We start from the raw sequence: 16656 nt of genomic DNA, 5'->3' as shown, positions 1-16656 counted from the left end.
TAGAACAGGGAGATGGAAAAAGAGCTTGCTCTGTCCACTCCACGCATTGACCTGGTATTGCAGTACCTCCAGGAACGGTGCACCCCTTCTTAACCCAGTTTCCAAAAGCAGAACTCAATTCACCTGATTCATATTAGCCCGATTTAATGAATTGGAAGAAAGCATACGTCTTCATATGCACCTCAATTTGGCCCATTCACTTTTCACACTTCCTCCTTTTGTTTTTTATCTTTCACACTTTTGACTTTCTTTATTCATCCAAATAGCAAACTCATCACCACTCAACCTGACCAACTCGGCTATGTCCCCGTGCTGCAGTTCTCTGTCTTATCTAGATCATTTGCAATTGAATGGAATAGATCCCTTTTGGACAAAGTGGATTCACCTGCTGCTGCAGTGACCACAGGTGTGATAACATCTAGAATTGGCATCTGGTGCGATCTCTCCGCTTCCACTCCAAAGAAAGTTACCTGTTTATTCCTATCATGCATTGGTTTTTGGGGTTTTCTTTGAGTAATGATGATCTCTTTAGTAGTCTGTTGGCGCCCTCTCCTGGAGGAATAGTTTGCTTGCTCTTGGACATTCTAAAAGAGAGGTCATGATAGACATTGAGCTTCTGAGCTCAATTGGGGACAGTCATGGGTGATGAATGTTTGCAACCTACTGCGAAGCCTCATACCGCAATATAAGGAACGTCAAATACTAAGAAAGGGCGGCCTATGAAAGAATTACTACTTTCAATAAGTACACTTAAACGGCTAATTGGGAATAGAAAAACTGTAAAAAGCCCTCTGAGAAAGCCCCCCTCTAACCTTTGATAGTAAGCTTTTCTGTAGTCTGCCTGTTGATGTATTTTCCGTTTGAACTGTGCACAACATGAAGAGACGGAACACTGGCGGCTTGTCACAATGCCCCCCGATGACATCACAATAGCGCTGCTGCCTAGAAAACAAGCTGCGCAGAAGAAGTTGTTCTTTGGGTGGGAGGGTGGGCTAGTGGAAGGAGGGGGCAATCTCTTTTTTTCCCGGGTGGTAGGGGGATGACAGGAGAAGGGAAGCGGGTGGTGAGAAAGGTACAGAGGGCAGGGTTTGGGGGCTGGGAAGGAAAGGGAAAAGATTAGGGTTTGGGGATGATGAAAGGGCTTTCTACGGGTAAGGATGGCAAAGGGTGGCAGTGACGGAAAGTCAGGCAACCTGTCCTGTCCGTCTTTTTGTATCGTGAATTGGAAAGACTGCAAGGGGGAGGGGAGTTGCTTGCGCCCTAAAGGAGGAGTTATTCAGATTCATTGCAGTGGGCGGCGGCTGCAAAACGCACCATTCTTCTTGTTTTGGCTCTGCAAAGCAGCCTTTTCAAGGGTTGGCTTGGGTGACAAAATGTCTTGTGTAGGCGTGGGTTTGTCTCCCTCTCGCTCTCTCTCCCTAAGATGTGTCCGGCATAGGCCAGGGTGCCACTCGAGGCCCAAACCAATTCTGGTTATCGCTTCTCGGCCTTTTGGCTAAGATCAAGTGTAGTATCTGTTCTTATCAGTTTAATATCTGATACGTCCCCTATCTGGGGACCATATATTAAATGGATTTTTAGAACAGGGAGATGGAAAAAGAGCTTGCTCTGTCCACTCCACGCATTGACCTGGTATTGCAGTACCTCCAGGAACGGTGCACCCCTTCTTAACCCAGTTTCCAAAAGCAGAACTCAATTCACCTGATTCATATTAGCCCGATTTAATGAATTGGAAGAAAGCATACGTCTTCATATGCACCTCAATTTGGCCCATTCACTTTTCACACTTCCTCCTTTTGTTTTTTATCTTTCACACTTTTGACTTTCTTTATTCATCCAAATAGCAAACTCATCACCACTCAACCTGACCAACTCGGCTATGTCCCCGTGCTGCAGTTCTCTGTCTTATCTAGATCATTTGCAATTGAATGGAATAGATCCCTTTTGGACAAAGTGGATTCACCTGCTGCTGCAGTGACCACAGGTGTGATAACATCTAGAATTGGCATCTGGTGCGATCTCTCCGCTTCCACTCCAAAGAAAGTTACCTGTTTATTCCTATCATGCATTGGTTTTTGGGGTTTTCTTTGAGTAATGATGATCTCTTTAGTAGTCTGTTGGCGCCCTCTCCTGGAGGAATAGTTTGCTTGCTCTTGGACATTCTAAAAGAGAGGTCATGATAGACATTGAGCTTCTGAGCTCAATTGGGGACAGTCATGGGTGATGAATGTTTGCAACCTACTGCGAAGCCTCATACCGCAATATAAGGAACGTCAAATACTAAGAAAGGGCGGCCTATGAAAGAATTACTACTTTCAATAAGTACACTTAAACGGCTAATTGGGAATAGAAAAACTGTAAAAAGCCCTCTGAGAAAGCCCCCCTCTAACCTTTGATAGTAAGCTTTTCTGTAGTCTGCCTGTTGATGTATTTTCCGTTTGAACTGTGCACAACATGAAGAGACGGAACACTGGCGGCTTGTCACAATGCCCCCCGATGACATCACAATAGCGCTGCTGCCTAGAAAACAAGCTGCGCAGAAGAAGTTGTTCTTTGGGTGGGAGGGTGGGCTAGTGGAAGGAGGGGGCAATCTCTTTTTTTCCCGGGTGGTAGGGGGATGACAGGAGAAGGGAAGCGGGTGGTGAGAAAGGTACAGAGGGCAGGGTTTGGGGGCTGGGAAGGAAAGGGAAAAGATTAGGGTTTGGGGATGATGAAAGGGCTTTCTACGGGTAAGGATGGCAAAGGGTGGCAGTGACGGAAAGTCAGGCAACCTGTCCTGTCCGTCTTTTTGTATCGTGAATTGGAAAGACTGCAAGGGGGAGGGGAGTTGCTTGCGCCCTAAAGGAGGAGTTATTCAGATTCATTGCAGTGGGCGGCGGCTGCAAAACGCACCATTCTTCTTGTTTTGGCTCTGCAAAGCAGCCTTTTCAAGGGTTGGCTTGGGTGACAAAATGTCTTGTGTAGGCGTGGGTTTGTCTCCCTCTCGCTCTCTCTCCCTAAGATGTGTCCGGCATAGGCCAGGGTGCCACTCGAGGCCCAAACCAATTCTGGTTATCGCTTCTCGGCCTTTTGGCTAAGATCAAGTGTAGTATCTGTTCTTATCAGTTTAATATCTGATACGTCCCCTATCTGGGGACCATATATTAAATGGATTTTTAGAACAGGGAGATGGAAAAAGAGCTTGCTCTGTCCACTCCACGCATTGACCTGGTATTGCAGTACCTCCAGGAACGGTGCACCCCTTCTTAACCCAGTTTCCAAAAGCAGAACTCAATTCACCTGATTCATATTAGCCCGATTTAATGAATTGGAAGAAAGCATACGTCTTCATATGCACCTCAATTTGGCCCATTCACTTTTCACACTTCCTCCTTTTGTTTTTTATCTTTCACACTTTTGACTTTCTTTATTCATCCAAATAGCAAACTCATCACCACTCAACCTGACCAACTCGGCTATGTCCCCGTGCTGCAGTTCTCTGTCTTATCTAGATCATTTGCAATTGAATGGAATAGATCCCTTTTGGACAAAGTGGATTCACCTGCTGCTGCAGTGACCACAGGTGTGATAACATCTAGAATTGGCATCTGGTGCGATCTCTCCGCTTCCACTCCAAAGAAAGTTACCTGTTTATTCCTATCATGCATTGGTTTTTGGGGTTTTCTTTGAGTAATGATGATCTCTTTAGTAGTCTGTTGGCGCCCTCTCCTGGAGGAATAGTTTGCTTGCTCTTGGACATTCTAAAAGAGAGGTCATGATAGACATTGAGCTTCTGAGCTCAATTGGGGACAGTCATGGGTGATGAATGTTTGCAACCTACTGCGAAGCCTCATACCGCAATATAAGGAACGTCAAATACTAAGAAAGGGCGGCCTATGAAAGAATTACTACTTTCAATAAGTACACTTAAACGGCTAATTGGGAATAGAAAAACTGTAAAAAGCCCTCTGAGAAAGCCCCCCTCTAACCTTTGATAGTAAGCTTTTCTGTAGTCTGCCTGTTGATGTATTTTCCGTTTGAACTGTGCACAACATGAAGAGACGGAACACTGGCGGCTTGTCACAATGCCCCCCGATGACATCACAATAGCGCTGCTGCCTAGAAAACAAGCTGCGCAGAAGAAGTTGTTCTTTGGGTGGGAGGGTGGGCTAGTGGAAGGAGGGGGCAATCTCTTTTTTTCCCGGGTGGTAGGGGGATGACAGGAGAAGGGAAGCGGGTGGTGAGAAAGGTACAGAGGGCAGGGTTTGGGGGCTGGGAAGGAAAGGGAAAAGATTAGGGTTTGGGGATGATGAAAGGGCTTTCTACGGGTAAGGATGGCAAAGGGTGGCAGTGACGGAAAGTCAGGCAACCTGTCCTGTCCGTCTTTTTGTATCGTGAATTGGAAAGACTGCAAGGGGGAGGGGAGTTGCTTGCGCCCTAAAGGAGGAGTTATTCAGATTCATTGCAGTGGGCGGCGGCTGCAAAACGCACCATTCTTCTTGTTTTGGCTCTGCAAAGCAGCCTTTTCAAGGGTTGGCTTGGGTGACAAAATGTCTTGTGTAGGCGTGGGTTTGTCTCCCTCTCGCTCTCTCTCCCTAAGATGTGTCCGGCATAGGCCAGGGTGCCACTCGAGGCCCAAACCAATTCTGGTTATCGCTTCTCGGCCTTTTGGCTAAGATCAAGTGTAGTATCTGTTCTTATCAGTTTAATATCTGATACGTCCCCTATCTGGGGACCATATATTAAATGGATTTTTAGAACAGGGAGATGGAAAAAGAGCTTGCTCTGTCCACTCCACGCATTGACCTGGTATTGCAGTACCTCCAGGAACGGTGCACCCCTTCTTAACCCAGTTTCCAAAAGCAGAACTCAATTCACCTGATTCATATTAGCCCGATTTAATGAATTGGAAGAAAGCATACGTCTTCATATGCACCTCAATTTGGCCCATTCACTTTTCACACTTCCTCCTTTTGTTTTTTATCTTTCACACTTTTGACTTTCTTTATTCATCCAAATAGCAAACTCATCACCACTCAACCTGACCAACTCGGCTATGTCCCCGTGCTGCAGTTCTCTGTCTTATCTAGATCATTTGCAATTGAATGGAATAGATCCCTTTTGGACAAAGTGGATTCACCTGCTGCTGCAGTGACCACAGGTGTGATAACATCTAGAATTGGCATCTGGTGCGATCTCTCCGCTTCCACTCCAAAGAAAGTTACCTGTTTATTCCTATCATGCATTGGTTTTTGGGGTTTTCTTTGAGTAATGATGATCTCTTTAGTAGTCTGTTGGCGCCCTCTCCTGGAGGAATAGTTTGCTTGCTCTTGGACATTCTAAAAGAGAGGTCATGATAGACATTGAGCTTCTGAGCTCAATTGGGGACAGTCATGGGTGATGAATGTTTGCAACCTACTGCGAAGCCTCATACCGCAATATAAGGAACGTCAAATACTAAGAAAGGGCGGCCTATGAAAGAATTACTACTTTCAATAAGTACACTTAAACGGCTAATTGGGAATAGAAAAACTGTAAAAAGCCCTCTGAGAAAGCCCCCCTCTAACCTTTGATAGTAAGCTTTTCTGTAGTCTGCCTGTTGATGTATTTTCCGTTTGAACTGTGCACAACATGAAGAGACGGAACACTGGCGGCTTGTCACAATGCCCCCCGATGACATCACAATAGCGCTGCTGCCTAGAAAACAAGCTGCGCAGAAGAAGTTGTTCTTTGGGTGGGAGGGTGGGCTAGTGGAAGGAGGGGGCAATCTCTTTTTTTCCCGGGTGGTAGGGGGATGACAGGAGAAGGGAAGCGGGTGGTGAGAAAGGTACAGAGGGCAGGGTTTGGGGGCTGGGAAGGAAAGGGAAAAGATTAGGGTTTGGGGATGATGAAAGGGCTTTCTACGGGTAAGGATGGCAAAGGGTGGCAGTGACGGAAAGTCAGGCAACCTGTCCTGTCCGTCTTTTTGTATCGTGAATTGGAAAGACTGCAAGGGGGAGGGGAGTTGCTTGCGCCCTAAAGGAGGAGTTATTCAGATTCATTGCAGTGGGCGGCGGCTGCAAAACGCACCATTCTTCTTGTTTTGGCTCTGCAAAGCAGCCTTTTCAAGGGTTGGCTTGGGTGACAAAATGTCTTGTGTAGGCGTGGGTTTGTCTCCCTCTCGCTCTCTCTCCCTAAGATGTGTCCGGCATAGGCCAGGGTGCCACTCGAGGCCCAAACCAATTCTGGTTATCGCTTCTCGGCCTTTTGGCTAAGATCAAGTGTAGTATCTGGTCCGGGTCAGCTTCGGCTGAGAAACCAACACCCGGTTGGAGGTCTGGGTCAGCTTCGGCTGAGAAACCAACACCCGGTTGGAGGTCCGGTTAGCCTTGGGCTGAGAAACCAACACCGGTTGACGGTCCGGGCAGTTTCGGCTGCGAAACCATCAACTAGTAGCTCTCTACTCCACTTGGGTAAGATGCCTGGGTGGACGCTGGGAGCAACGACAAGGCTCAACCAGGCTTCGGCTTGGGGGAGCACCGAAGATCCCTGACCCTTGCTGTGGCCTTCTGGCTCGGAGGGACGGGGTTGATTTTTGGGGACCCTCTCCTCACGGTGGGGTCCACACGAATCCCAGCCTTTGCACTGTTTTTGGTGTGACTTCGGTCATACATTTTTTGTGGTGCTTTGGAAAGCTTCATTAAATCAAAATCTGTTCTTATCAGTTTAATATCTGATACGTCCCCTATCTGGGGACCATATATTAAATGGATTTTTAGAACAGGGAGATGGAAAAAGAGCTTGCTCTGTCCACTCCACGCATTGACCTGGTATTGCAGTACCTCCAGGAACGGTGCACCCCTTCTTAACCCAGTTTCCAAAAGCAGAACTCAATTCACCTGATTCATATTAGCCCGATTTAATGAATTGGAAGAAAGCATACGTCTTCATATGCACCTCAATTTGGCCCATTCACTTTTCACACTTCCTCCTTTTGTTTTTTATCTTTCACACTTTTGACTTTCTTTATTCATCCAAATAGCAAACTCATCACCACTCAACCTGACCAACTCGGCTATGTCCCCGTGCTGCAGTTCTCTGTCTTATCTAGATCATTTGCAATTGAATGGAATAGATCCCTTTTGGACAAAGTGGATTCACCTGCTGCTGCAGTGACCACAGGTGTGATAACATCTAGAATTGGCATCTGGTGCGATCTCTCCGCTTCCACTCCAAAGAAAGTTACCTGTTTATTCCTATCATGCATTGGTTTTTGGGGTTTTCTTTGAGTAATGATGATCTCTTTAGTAGTCTGTTGGCGCCCTCTCCTGGAGGAATAGTTTGCTTGCTCTTGGACATTCTAAAAGAGAGGTCATGATAGACATTGAGCTTCTGAGCTCAATTGGGGACAGTCATGGGTGATGAATGTTTGCAACCTACTGCGAAGCCTCATACCGCAATATAAGGAACGTCAAATACTAAGAAAGGGCGGCCTATGAAAGAATTACTACTTTCAATAAGTACACTTAAACGGCTAATTGGGAATAGAAAAACTGTAAAAAGCCCTCTGAGAAAGCCCCCCTCTAACCTTTGATAGTAAGCTTTTCTGTAGTCTGCCTGTTGATGTATTTTCCGTTTGAACTGTGCACAACATGAAGAGACGGAACACTGGCGGCTTGTCACAATGCCCCCCGATGACATCACAATAGCGCTGCTGCCTAGAAAACAAGCTGCGCAGAAGAAGTTGTTCTTTGGGTGGGAGGGTGGGCTAGTGGAAGGAGGGGGCAATCTCTTTTTTTCCCGGGTGGTAGGGGGATGACAGGAGAAGGGAAGCGGGTGGTGAGAAAGGTACAGAGGGCAGGGTTTGGGGGCTGGGAAGGAAAGGGAAAAGATTAGGGTTTGGGGATGATGAAAGGGCTTTCTACGGGTAAGGATGGCAAAGGGTGGCAGTGACGGAAAGTCAGGCAACCTGTCCTGTCCGTCTTTTTGTATCGTGAATTGGAAAGACTGCAAGGGGGAGGGGAGTTGCTTGCGCCCTAAAGGAGGAGTTATTCAGATTCATTGCAGTGGGCGGCGGCTGCAAAACGCACCATTCTTCTTGTTTTGGCTCTGCAAAGCAGCCTTTTCAAGGGTTGGCTTGGGTGACAAAATGTCTTGTGTAGGCGTGGGTTTGTCTCCCTCTCGCTCTCTCTCCCTAAGATGTGTCCGGCATAGGCCAGGGTGCCACTCGAGGCCCAAACCAATTCTGGTTATCGCTTCTCGGCCTTTTGGCTAAGATCAAGTGTAGTATCTGTTCTTATCAGTTTAATATCTGATACGTCCCCTATCTGGGGACCATATATTAAATGGATTTTTAGAACAGGGAGATGGAAAAAGAGCTTGCTCTGTCCACTCCACGCATTGACCTGGTATTGCAGTACCTCCAGGAACGGTGCACCCCTTCTTAACCCAGTTTCCAAAAGCAGAACTCAATTCACCTGATTCATATTAGCCCGATTTAATGAATTGGAAGAAAGCATACGTCTTCATATGCACCTCAATTTGGCCCATTCACTTTTCACACTTCCTCCTTTTGTTTTTTATCTTTCACACTTTTGACTTTCTTTATTCATCCAAATAGCAAACTCATCACCACTCAACCTGACCAACTCGGCTATGTCCCCGTGCTGCAGTTCTCTGTCTTATCTAGATCATTTGCAATTGAATGGAATAGATCCCTTTTGGACAAAGTGGATTCACCTGCTGCTGCAGTGACCACAGGTGTGATAACATCTAGAATTGGCATCTGGTGCGATCTCTCCGCTTCCACTCCAAAGAAAGTTACCTGTTTATTCCTATCATGCATTGGTTTTTGGGGTTTTCTTTGAGTAATGATGATCTCTTTAGTAGTCTGTTGGCGCCCTCTCCTGGAGGAATAGTTTGCTTGCTCTTGGACATTCTAAAAGAGAGGTCATGATAGACATTGAGCTTCTGAGCTCAATTGGGGACAGTCATGGGTGATGAATGTTTGCAACCTACTGCGAAGCCTCATACCGCAATATAAGGAACGTCAAATACTAAGAAAGGGCGGCCTATGAAAGAATTACTACTTTCAATAAGTACACTTAAACGGCTAATTGGGAATAGAAAAACTGTAAAAAGCCCTCTGAGAAAGCCCCCCTCTAACCTTTGATAGTAAGCTTTTCTGTAGTCTGCCTGTTGATGTATTTTCCGTTTGAACTGTGCACAACATGAAGAGACGGAACACTGGCGGCTTGTCACAATGCCCCCCGATGACATCACAATAGCGCTGCTGCCTAGAAAACAAGCTGCGCAGAAGAAGTTGTTCTTTGGGTGGGAGGGTGGGCTAGTGGAAGGAGGGGGCAATCTCTTTTTTTCCCGGGTGGTAGGGGGATGACAGGAGAAGGGAAGCGGGTGGTGAGAAAGGTACAGAGGGCAGGGTTTGGGGGCTGGGAAGGAAAGGGAAAAGATTAGGGTTTGGGGATGATGAAAGGGCTTTCTACGGGTAAGGATGGCAAAGGGTGGCAGTGACGGAAAGTCAGGCAACCTGTCCTGTCCGTCTTTTTGTATCGTGAATTGGAAAGACTGCAAGGGGGAGGGGAGTTGCTTGCGCCCTAAAGGAGGAGTTATTCAGATTCATTGCAGTGGGCGGCGGCTGCAAAACGCACCATTCTTCTTGTTTTGGCTCTGCAAAGCAGCCTTTTCAAGGGTTGGCTTGGGTGACAAAATGTCTTGTGTAGGCGTGGGTTTGTCTCCCTCTCGCTCTCTCTCCCTAAGATGTGTCCGGCATAGGCCAGGGTGCCACTCGAGGCCCAAACCAATTCTGGTTATCGCTTCTCGGCCTTTTGGCTAAGATCAAGTGTAGTATCTGTTCTTATCAGTTTAATATCTGATACGTCCCCTATCTGGGGACCATATATTAAATGGATTTTTAGAACAGGGAGATGGAAAAAGAGCTTGCTCTGTCCACTCCACGCATTGACCTGGTATTGCAGTACCTCCAGGAACGGTGCACCCCTTCTTAACCCAGTTTCCAAAAGCAGAACTCAATTCACCTGATTCATATTAGCCCGATTTAATGAATTGGAAGAAAGCATACGTCTTCATATGCACCTCAATTTGGCCCATTCACTTTTCACACTTCCTCCTTTTGTTTTTTATCTTTCACACTTTTGACTTTCTTTATTCATCCAAATAGCAAACTCATCACCACTCAACCTGACCAACTCGGCTATGTCCCCGTGCTGCAGTTCTCTGTCTTATCTAGATCATTTGCAATTGAATGGAATAGATCCCTTTTGGACAAAGTGGATTCACCTGCTGCTGCAGTGACCACAGGTGTGATAACATCTAGAATTGGCATCTGGTGCGATCTCTCCGCTTCCACTCCAAAGAAAGTTACCTGTTTATTCCTATCATGCATTGGTTTTTGGGGTTTTCTTTGAGTAATGATGATCTCTTTAGTAGTCTGTTGGCGCCCTCTCCTGGAGGAATAGTTTGCTTGCTCTTGGACATTCTAAAAGAGAGGTCATGATAGACATTGAGCTTCTGAGCTCAATTGGGGACAGTCATGGGTGATGAATGTTTGCAACCTACTGCGAAGCCTCATACCGCAATATAAGGAACGTCAAATACTAAGAAAGGGCGGCCTATGAAAGAATTACTACTTTCAATAAGTACACTTAAACGGCTAATTGGGAATAGAAAAACTGTAAAAAGCCCTCTGAGAAAGCCCCCCTCTAACCTTTGATAGTAAGCTTTTCTGTAGTCTGCCTGTTGATGTATTTTCCGTTTGAACTGTGCACAACATGAAGAGACGGAACACTGGCGGCTTGTCACAATGCCCCCCGATGACATCACAATAGCGCTGCTGCCTAGAAAACAAGCTGCGCAGAAGAAGTTGTTCTTTGGGTGGGAGGGTGGGCTAGTGGAAGGAGGGGGCAATCTCTTTTTTTCCCGGGTGGTAGGGGGATGACAGGAGAAGGGAAGCGGGTGGTGAGAAAGGTACAGAGGGCAGGGTTTGGGGGCTGGGAAGGAAAGGGAAAAGATTAGGGTTTGGGGATGATGAAAGGGCTTTCTACGGGTAAGGATGGCAAAGGGTGGCAGTGACGGAAAGTCAGGCAACCTGTCCTGTCCGTCTTTTTGTATCGTGAATTGGAAAGACTGCAAGGGGGAGGGGAGTTGCTTGCGCCCTAAAGGAGGAGTTATTCAGATTCATTGCAGTGGGCGGCGGCTGCAAAACGCACCATTCTTCTTGTTTTGGCTCTGCAAAGCAGCCTTTTCAAGGGTTGGCTTGGGTGACAAAATGTCTTGTGTAGGCGTGGGTTTGTCTCCCTCTCGCTCTCTCTCCCTAAGATGTGTCCGGCATAGGCCAGGGTGCCACTCGAGGCCCAAACCAATTCTGGTTATCGCTTCTCGGCCTTTTGGCTAAGATCAAGTGTAGTATCTGTTCTTATCAGTTTAATATCTGATACGTCCCCTATCTGGGGACCATATATTAAATGGATTTTTAGAACAGGGAGATGGAAAAAGAGCTTGCTCTGTCCACTCCACGCATTGACCTGGTATTGCAGTACCTCCAGGAACGGTGCACCCCTTCTTAACCCAGTTTCCAAAAGCAGAACTCAATTCACCTGATTCATATTAGCCCGATTTAATGAATTGGAAGAAAGCATACGTCTTCATATGCACCTCAATTTGGCCCATTCACTTTTCACACTTCCTCCTTTTGTTTTTTATCTTTCACACTTTTGACTTTCTTTATTCATCCAAATAGCAAACTCATCACCACTCAACCTGACCAACTCGGCTATGTCCCCGTGCTGCAGTTCTCTGTCTTATCTAGATCATTTGCAATTGAATGGAATAGATCCCTTTTGGACAAAGTGGATTCACCTGCTGCTGCAGTGACCACAGGTGTGATAACATCTAGAATTGGCATCTGGTGCGATCTCTCCGCTTCCACTCCAAAGAAAGTTACCTGTTTATTCCTATCATGCATTGGTTTTTGGGGTTTTCTTTGAGTAATGATGATCTCTTTAGTAGTCTGTTGGCGCCCTCTCCTGGAGGAATAGTTTGCTTGCTCTTGGACATTCTAAAAGAGAGGTCATGATAGACATTGAGCTTCTGAGCTCAATTGGGGACAGTCATGGGTGATGAATGTTTGCAACCTACTGCGAAGCCTCATACCGCAATATAAGGAACGTCAAATACTAAGAAAGGGCGGCCTATGAAAGAATTACTACTTTCAATAAGTACACTTAAACGGCTAATTGGGAATAGAAAAACTGTAAAAAGCCCTCTGAGAAAGCCCCCCTCTAACCTTTGATAGTAAGCTTTTCTGTAGTCTGCCTGTTGATGTATTTTCCGTTTGAACTGTGCACAACATGAAGAGACGGAACACTGGCGGCTTGTCACAATGCCCCCCGATGACATCACAATAGCGCTGCTGCCTAGAAAACAAGCTGCGCAGAAGAAGTTGTTCTTTGGGTGGGAGGGTGGGCTAGTGGAAGGAGGGGGCAATCTCTTTTTTTCCCGGGTGGTAGGGGGATGACAGGAGAAGGGAAGCGGGTGGTGAGAAAGGTACAGAGGGCAGGGTTTGGGGGCTGGGAAGGAAAGGGAAAAGATTAGGGTTTGGGGATGATGAAAGGGCTTTCTACGGGTAAGGATGGCAAAGGGTGGCAGTGACGGAAAGTCAGGCAACCTGTCCTGTCCGTCTTTTTGTATCGTGAATTGGAAAGACTGCAAGGGGGAGGGGAGTTGCTTGCGCCCTAAAGGAGGAGTTATTCAGATTCATTGCAGTGGGCGGCGGCTGCAAAACGCACCATTCTTCTTGTTTTGGCTCTGCAAAGCAGCCTTTTCAAGGGTTGGCTTGGGTGACAAAATGTCTTGTGTAGGCGTGGGTTTGTCTCCCTCTCGCTCTCTCTCCCTAAGATGTGTCCGGCATAGGCCAGGGTGCCACTCGAGGCCCAAACCAATTCTGGTTATCGCTTCTCGGCCTTTTGGCTAAGATCAAGTGTAGTATCTGTTCTTATCAGTTTAATATCTGATACGTCCCCTATCTGGGGACCATATATTAAATGGATTTTTAGAACAGGGAGATGGAAAAAGAGCTTGCTCTGTCCACTCCACGCATTGACCTGGTATTGCAGTACCTCCAGGAACGGTGCACCCCTTCTTAACCCAGTTTCCAAAAGCAGAACTCAATTCACCTGATTCATATTAGCCCGATTTAATGAATTGGAAGAAAGCATACGTCTTCATATGCACCTCAATTTGGCCCATTCACTTTTCACACTTCCTCCTTTTGTTTTTTATCTTTCACACTTTTGACTTTCTTTATTCATCCAAATAGCAAACTCATCACCACTCAACCTGACCAACTCGGCTATGTCCCCGTGCTGCAGTTCTCTGTCTTATCTAGATCATTTGCAATTGAATGGAATAGATCCCTTTTGGACAAAGTGGATTCACCTGCTGCTGCAGTGACCACAGGTGTGATAACATCTAGAATTGGCATCTGGTGCGATCTCTCCGCTTCCACTCCAAAGAAAGTTACCTGTTTATTCCTATCATGCATTGGTTTTTGGGGTTTTCTTTGAGTAATGATGATCTCTTTAGTAGTCTGTTGGCGCCCTCTCCTGGAGGAATAGTTTGCTTGCTCTTGGACATTCTAAAAGAGAGGTCATGATAGACATTGAGCTTCTGAGCTCAATTGGGGACAGTCATGGGTGATGAATGTTTGCAACCTACTGCGAAGCCTCATACCGCAATATAAGGAACGTCAAATACTAAGAAAGGGCGGCCTATGAAAGAATTACTACTTTCAATAAGTACACTTAAACGGCTAATTGGGAATAGAAAAACTGTAAAAAGCCCTCTGAGAAAGCCCCCCTCTAACCTTTGATAGTAAGCTTTTCTGTAGTCTGCCTGTTGATGTATTTTCCGTTTGAACTGTGCACAACATGAAGAGACGGAACACTGGCGGCTTGTCACAATGCCCCCCGATGACATCACAATAGCGCTGCTGCCTAGAAAACAAGCTGCGCAGAAGAAGTTGTTCTTTGGGTGGGAGGGTGGGCTAGTGGAAGGAGGGGGCAATCTCTTTTTTTCCCGGGTGGTAGGGGGATGACAGGAGAAGGGAAGCGGGTGGTGAGAAAGGTACAGAGGGCAGGGTTTGGGGGCTGGGAAGGAAAGGGAAAAGATTAGGGTTTGGGGATGATGAAAGGGCTTTCTACGGGTAAGGATGGCAAAGGGTGGCAGTGACGGAAAGTCAGGCAACCTGTCCTGTCCGTCTTTTTGTATCGTGAATTGGAAAGACTGCAAGGGGGAGGGGAGTTGCTTGCGCCCTAAAGGAGGAGTTATTCAGATTCATTGCAGTGGGCGGCGGCTGCAAAACGCACCATTCTTCTTGTTTTGGCTCTGCAAAGCAGCCTTTTCAAGGGTTGGCTTGGGTGACAAAATGTCTTGTGTAGGCGTGGGTTTGTCTCCCTCTCGCTCTCTCTCCCTAAGATGTGTCCGGCATAGGCCAGGGTGCCACTCGAGGCCCAAACCAATTCTGGTTATCGCTTCTCGGCCTTTTGGCTAAGATCAAGTGTAGTATCTGTTCTTATCAGTTTAATATCTGATACGTCCCCTATCTGGGGACCATATATTAAATGGATTTTTAGAACAGGGAGATGGAAAAAGAGCTTGCTCTGTCCACTCCACGCATTGACCTGGTATTGCAGTACCTCCAGGAACGGTGCACCCCTTCTTAACCCAGTTTCCAAAAGCAGAACTCAATTCACCTGATTCATATTAGCCCGATTTAATGAATTGGAAGAAAGCATACGTCTTCATATGCACCTCAATTTGGCCCATTCACTTTTCACACTTCCTCCTTTTGTTTTTTATCTTTCACACTTTTGACTTTCTTTATTCATCCAAATAGCAAACTCATCACCACTCAACCTGACCAACTCGGCTATGTCCCCGTGCTGCAGTTCTCTGTCTTATCTAGATCATTTGCAATTGAATGGAATAGATCCCTTTTGGACAAAGTGGATTCACCTGCTGCTGCAGTGACCACAGGTGTGATAACATCTAGAATTGGCATCTGGTGCGATCTCTCCGCTTCCACTCCAAAGAAAGTTACCTGTTTATTCCTATCATGCATTGGTTTTTGGGGTTTTCTTTGAGTAATGATGATCTCTTTAGTAGTCTGTTGGCGCCCTCTCCTGGAGGAATAGTTTGCTTGCTCTTGGACATTCTAAAAGAGAGGTCATGATAGACATTGAGCTTCTGAGCTCAATTGGGGACAGTCATGGGTGATGAATGTTTGCAACCTACTGCGAAGCCTCATACCGCAATATAAGGAACGTCAAATACTAAGAAAGGGCGGCCTATGAAAGAATTACTACTTTCAATAAGTACACTTAAACGGCTAATTGGGAATAGAAAAACTGTAAAAAGCCCTCTGAGAAAGCCCCCCTCTAACCTTTGATAGTAAGCTTTTCTGTAGTCTGCCTGTTGATGTATTTTCCGTTTGAACTGTGCACAACATGAAGAGACGGAACACTGGCGGCTTGTCACAATGCCCCCCGATGACATCACAATAGCGCTGCTGCCTAGAAAACAAGCTGCGCAGAAGAAGTTGTTCTTTGGGTGGGAGGGTGGGCTAGTGGAAGGAGGGGGCAATCTCTTTTTTTCCCGGGTGGTAGGGGGATGACAGGAGAAGGGAAGCGGGTGGTGAGAAAGGTACAGAGGGCAGGGTTTGGGGGCTGGGAAGGAAAGGGAAAAGATTAGGGTTTGGGGATGATGAAAGGGCTTTCTACGGGTAAGGATGGCAAAGGGTGGCAGTGACGGAAAGTCAGGCAACCTGTCCTGTCCGTCTTTTTGTATCGTGAATTGGAAAGACTGCAAGGGGGAGGGGAGTTGCTTGCGCCCTAAAGGAGGAGTTATTCAGATTCATTGCAGTGGGCGGCGGCTGCAAAACGCACCATTCTTCTTGTTTTGGCTCTGCAAAGCAGCCTTTTCAAGGGTTGGCTTGGGTGACAAAATGTCTTGTGTAGGCGTGGGTTTGTCTCCCTCTCGCTCTCTCTCCCTAAGATGTGTCCGGCATAGGCCAGGGTGCCACTCGAGGCCCAAACCAATTCTGGTTATCGCTTCTCGGCCTTTTGGCTAAGATCAAGTGTAGTATCTGTTCTTATCAGTTTAATATCTGATACGTCCCCTATCTGGGGACCATATATTAAATGGATTTTTAGAACAGGGAGATGGAAAAAGAGCTTGCTCTGTCCACTCCACGCATTGACCTGGTATTGCAGTACCTCCAGGAACGGTGCACCCCTTCTTAACCCAGTTTCCAAAAGCAGAACTCAATTCACCTGATTCATATTAGCCCGATTTAATGAATTGGAAGAAAGCATACGTCTTCATATGCACCTCAATTTGGCCCATTCACTTTTCACACTTCCTCCTTTTGTTTTTTATCTTTCACACTTTTGACTTTCTTTATTCATCCAAATAGCAAACTCATCACCACTCAACCTGACCAACTCGGCTATGTCCCCGTGCTGCAGTTCTCTGTCTTATCTAGATCATTTGCAATTGAATGGAATAGATCCCTTTTGGACAAAGTGGATTCACCTGCTGCTGCAGTGACCACAGGTGTGATAACATCTAGAATTGGCATCTGGTGCGATCTCTCCGCTTCCA

General features: G+C 46.5%; 10 non-coding genes and 2 pseudogenes across 10 annotated transcripts; all 12 read left to right on the top strand.

Annotated features, from left to right (window-relative positions):
* On the top strand, nt 1-88 carry LOC142274103 (U2 spliceosomal RNA; annotated as a pseudogene; the record flags this gene model as incomplete).
* Nucleotides 89-1475: 1387 nt separating this feature from the next.
* LOC142274095 (U2 spliceosomal RNA) lies at nt 1476-1666 on the top strand. The gene has a single exon (XR_012738460.1). It is a non-coding gene; the product is annotated as a U2 spliceosomal RNA (small nuclear RNA).
* A 1387-nt stretch (nt 1667-3053) lies between these two features.
* Nucleotides 3054-3244, top strand: LOC142274094 (U2 spliceosomal RNA). Its single transcript, XR_012738459.1, has one exon. It is a non-coding gene; the product is annotated as a U2 spliceosomal RNA (small nuclear RNA).
* Nucleotides 3245-4631: 1387 nt separating this feature from the next.
* Nucleotides 4632-4822, top strand: LOC142274093 (U2 spliceosomal RNA). The gene has a single exon (XR_012738458.1). It is a non-coding gene; the product is annotated as a U2 spliceosomal RNA (small nuclear RNA).
* A 1387-nt stretch (nt 4823-6209) lies between these two features.
* LOC142274104 (U2 spliceosomal RNA) lies at nt 6210-6281 on the top strand (annotated as a pseudogene).
* Nucleotides 6282-6626: 345 nt separating this feature from the next.
* On the top strand, nt 6627-6822 carry LOC142274098 (U2 spliceosomal RNA). The gene has a single exon (XR_012738461.1). It is a non-coding gene; the product is annotated as a U2 spliceosomal RNA (small nuclear RNA).
* Nucleotides 6823-8209: 1387 nt separating this feature from the next.
* On the top strand, nt 8210-8400 carry LOC142274092 (U2 spliceosomal RNA). Its single transcript, XR_012738457.1, has one exon. It is a non-coding gene; the product is annotated as a U2 spliceosomal RNA (small nuclear RNA).
* A 1387-nt stretch (nt 8401-9787) lies between these two features.
* LOC142274091 (U2 spliceosomal RNA) lies at nt 9788-9978 on the top strand. Its single transcript, XR_012738456.1, has one exon. It is a non-coding gene; the product is annotated as a U2 spliceosomal RNA (small nuclear RNA).
* Nucleotides 9979-11365: 1387 nt separating this feature from the next.
* LOC142274090 (U2 spliceosomal RNA) lies at nt 11366-11556 on the top strand. The gene has a single exon (XR_012738455.1). It is a non-coding gene; the product is annotated as a U2 spliceosomal RNA (small nuclear RNA).
* Nucleotides 11557-12943: 1387 nt separating this feature from the next.
* LOC142274089 (U2 spliceosomal RNA) lies at nt 12944-13134 on the top strand. The gene has a single exon (XR_012738454.1). It is a non-coding gene; the product is annotated as a U2 spliceosomal RNA (small nuclear RNA).
* Nucleotides 13135-14521: 1387 nt separating this feature from the next.
* On the top strand, nt 14522-14712 carry LOC142274087 (U2 spliceosomal RNA). Its single transcript, XR_012738452.1, has one exon. It is a non-coding gene; the product is annotated as a U2 spliceosomal RNA (small nuclear RNA).
* Nucleotides 14713-16099: 1387 nt separating this feature from the next.
* LOC142274086 (U2 spliceosomal RNA) lies at nt 16100-16290 on the top strand. The gene has a single exon (XR_012738451.1). It is a non-coding gene; the product is annotated as a U2 spliceosomal RNA (small nuclear RNA).
* Nucleotides 16291-16656: the final 366 nt, after the last annotated feature.

Source organism: Anomaloglossus baeobatrachus, unplaced genomic scaffold (genome assembly GCF_048569485.1).
Source record: "Anomaloglossus baeobatrachus isolate aAnoBae1 unplaced genomic scaffold, aAnoBae1.hap1 Scaffold_3689, whole genome shotgun sequence".
Taxonomy (NCBI): Eukaryota; Metazoa; Chordata; class Amphibia; order Anura; family Aromobatidae; genus Anomaloglossus; species Anomaloglossus baeobatrachus.
Note: the sequence above shows the minus strand (reverse complement) of the source record. Positions and strands in the feature narration are given on the sequence as shown.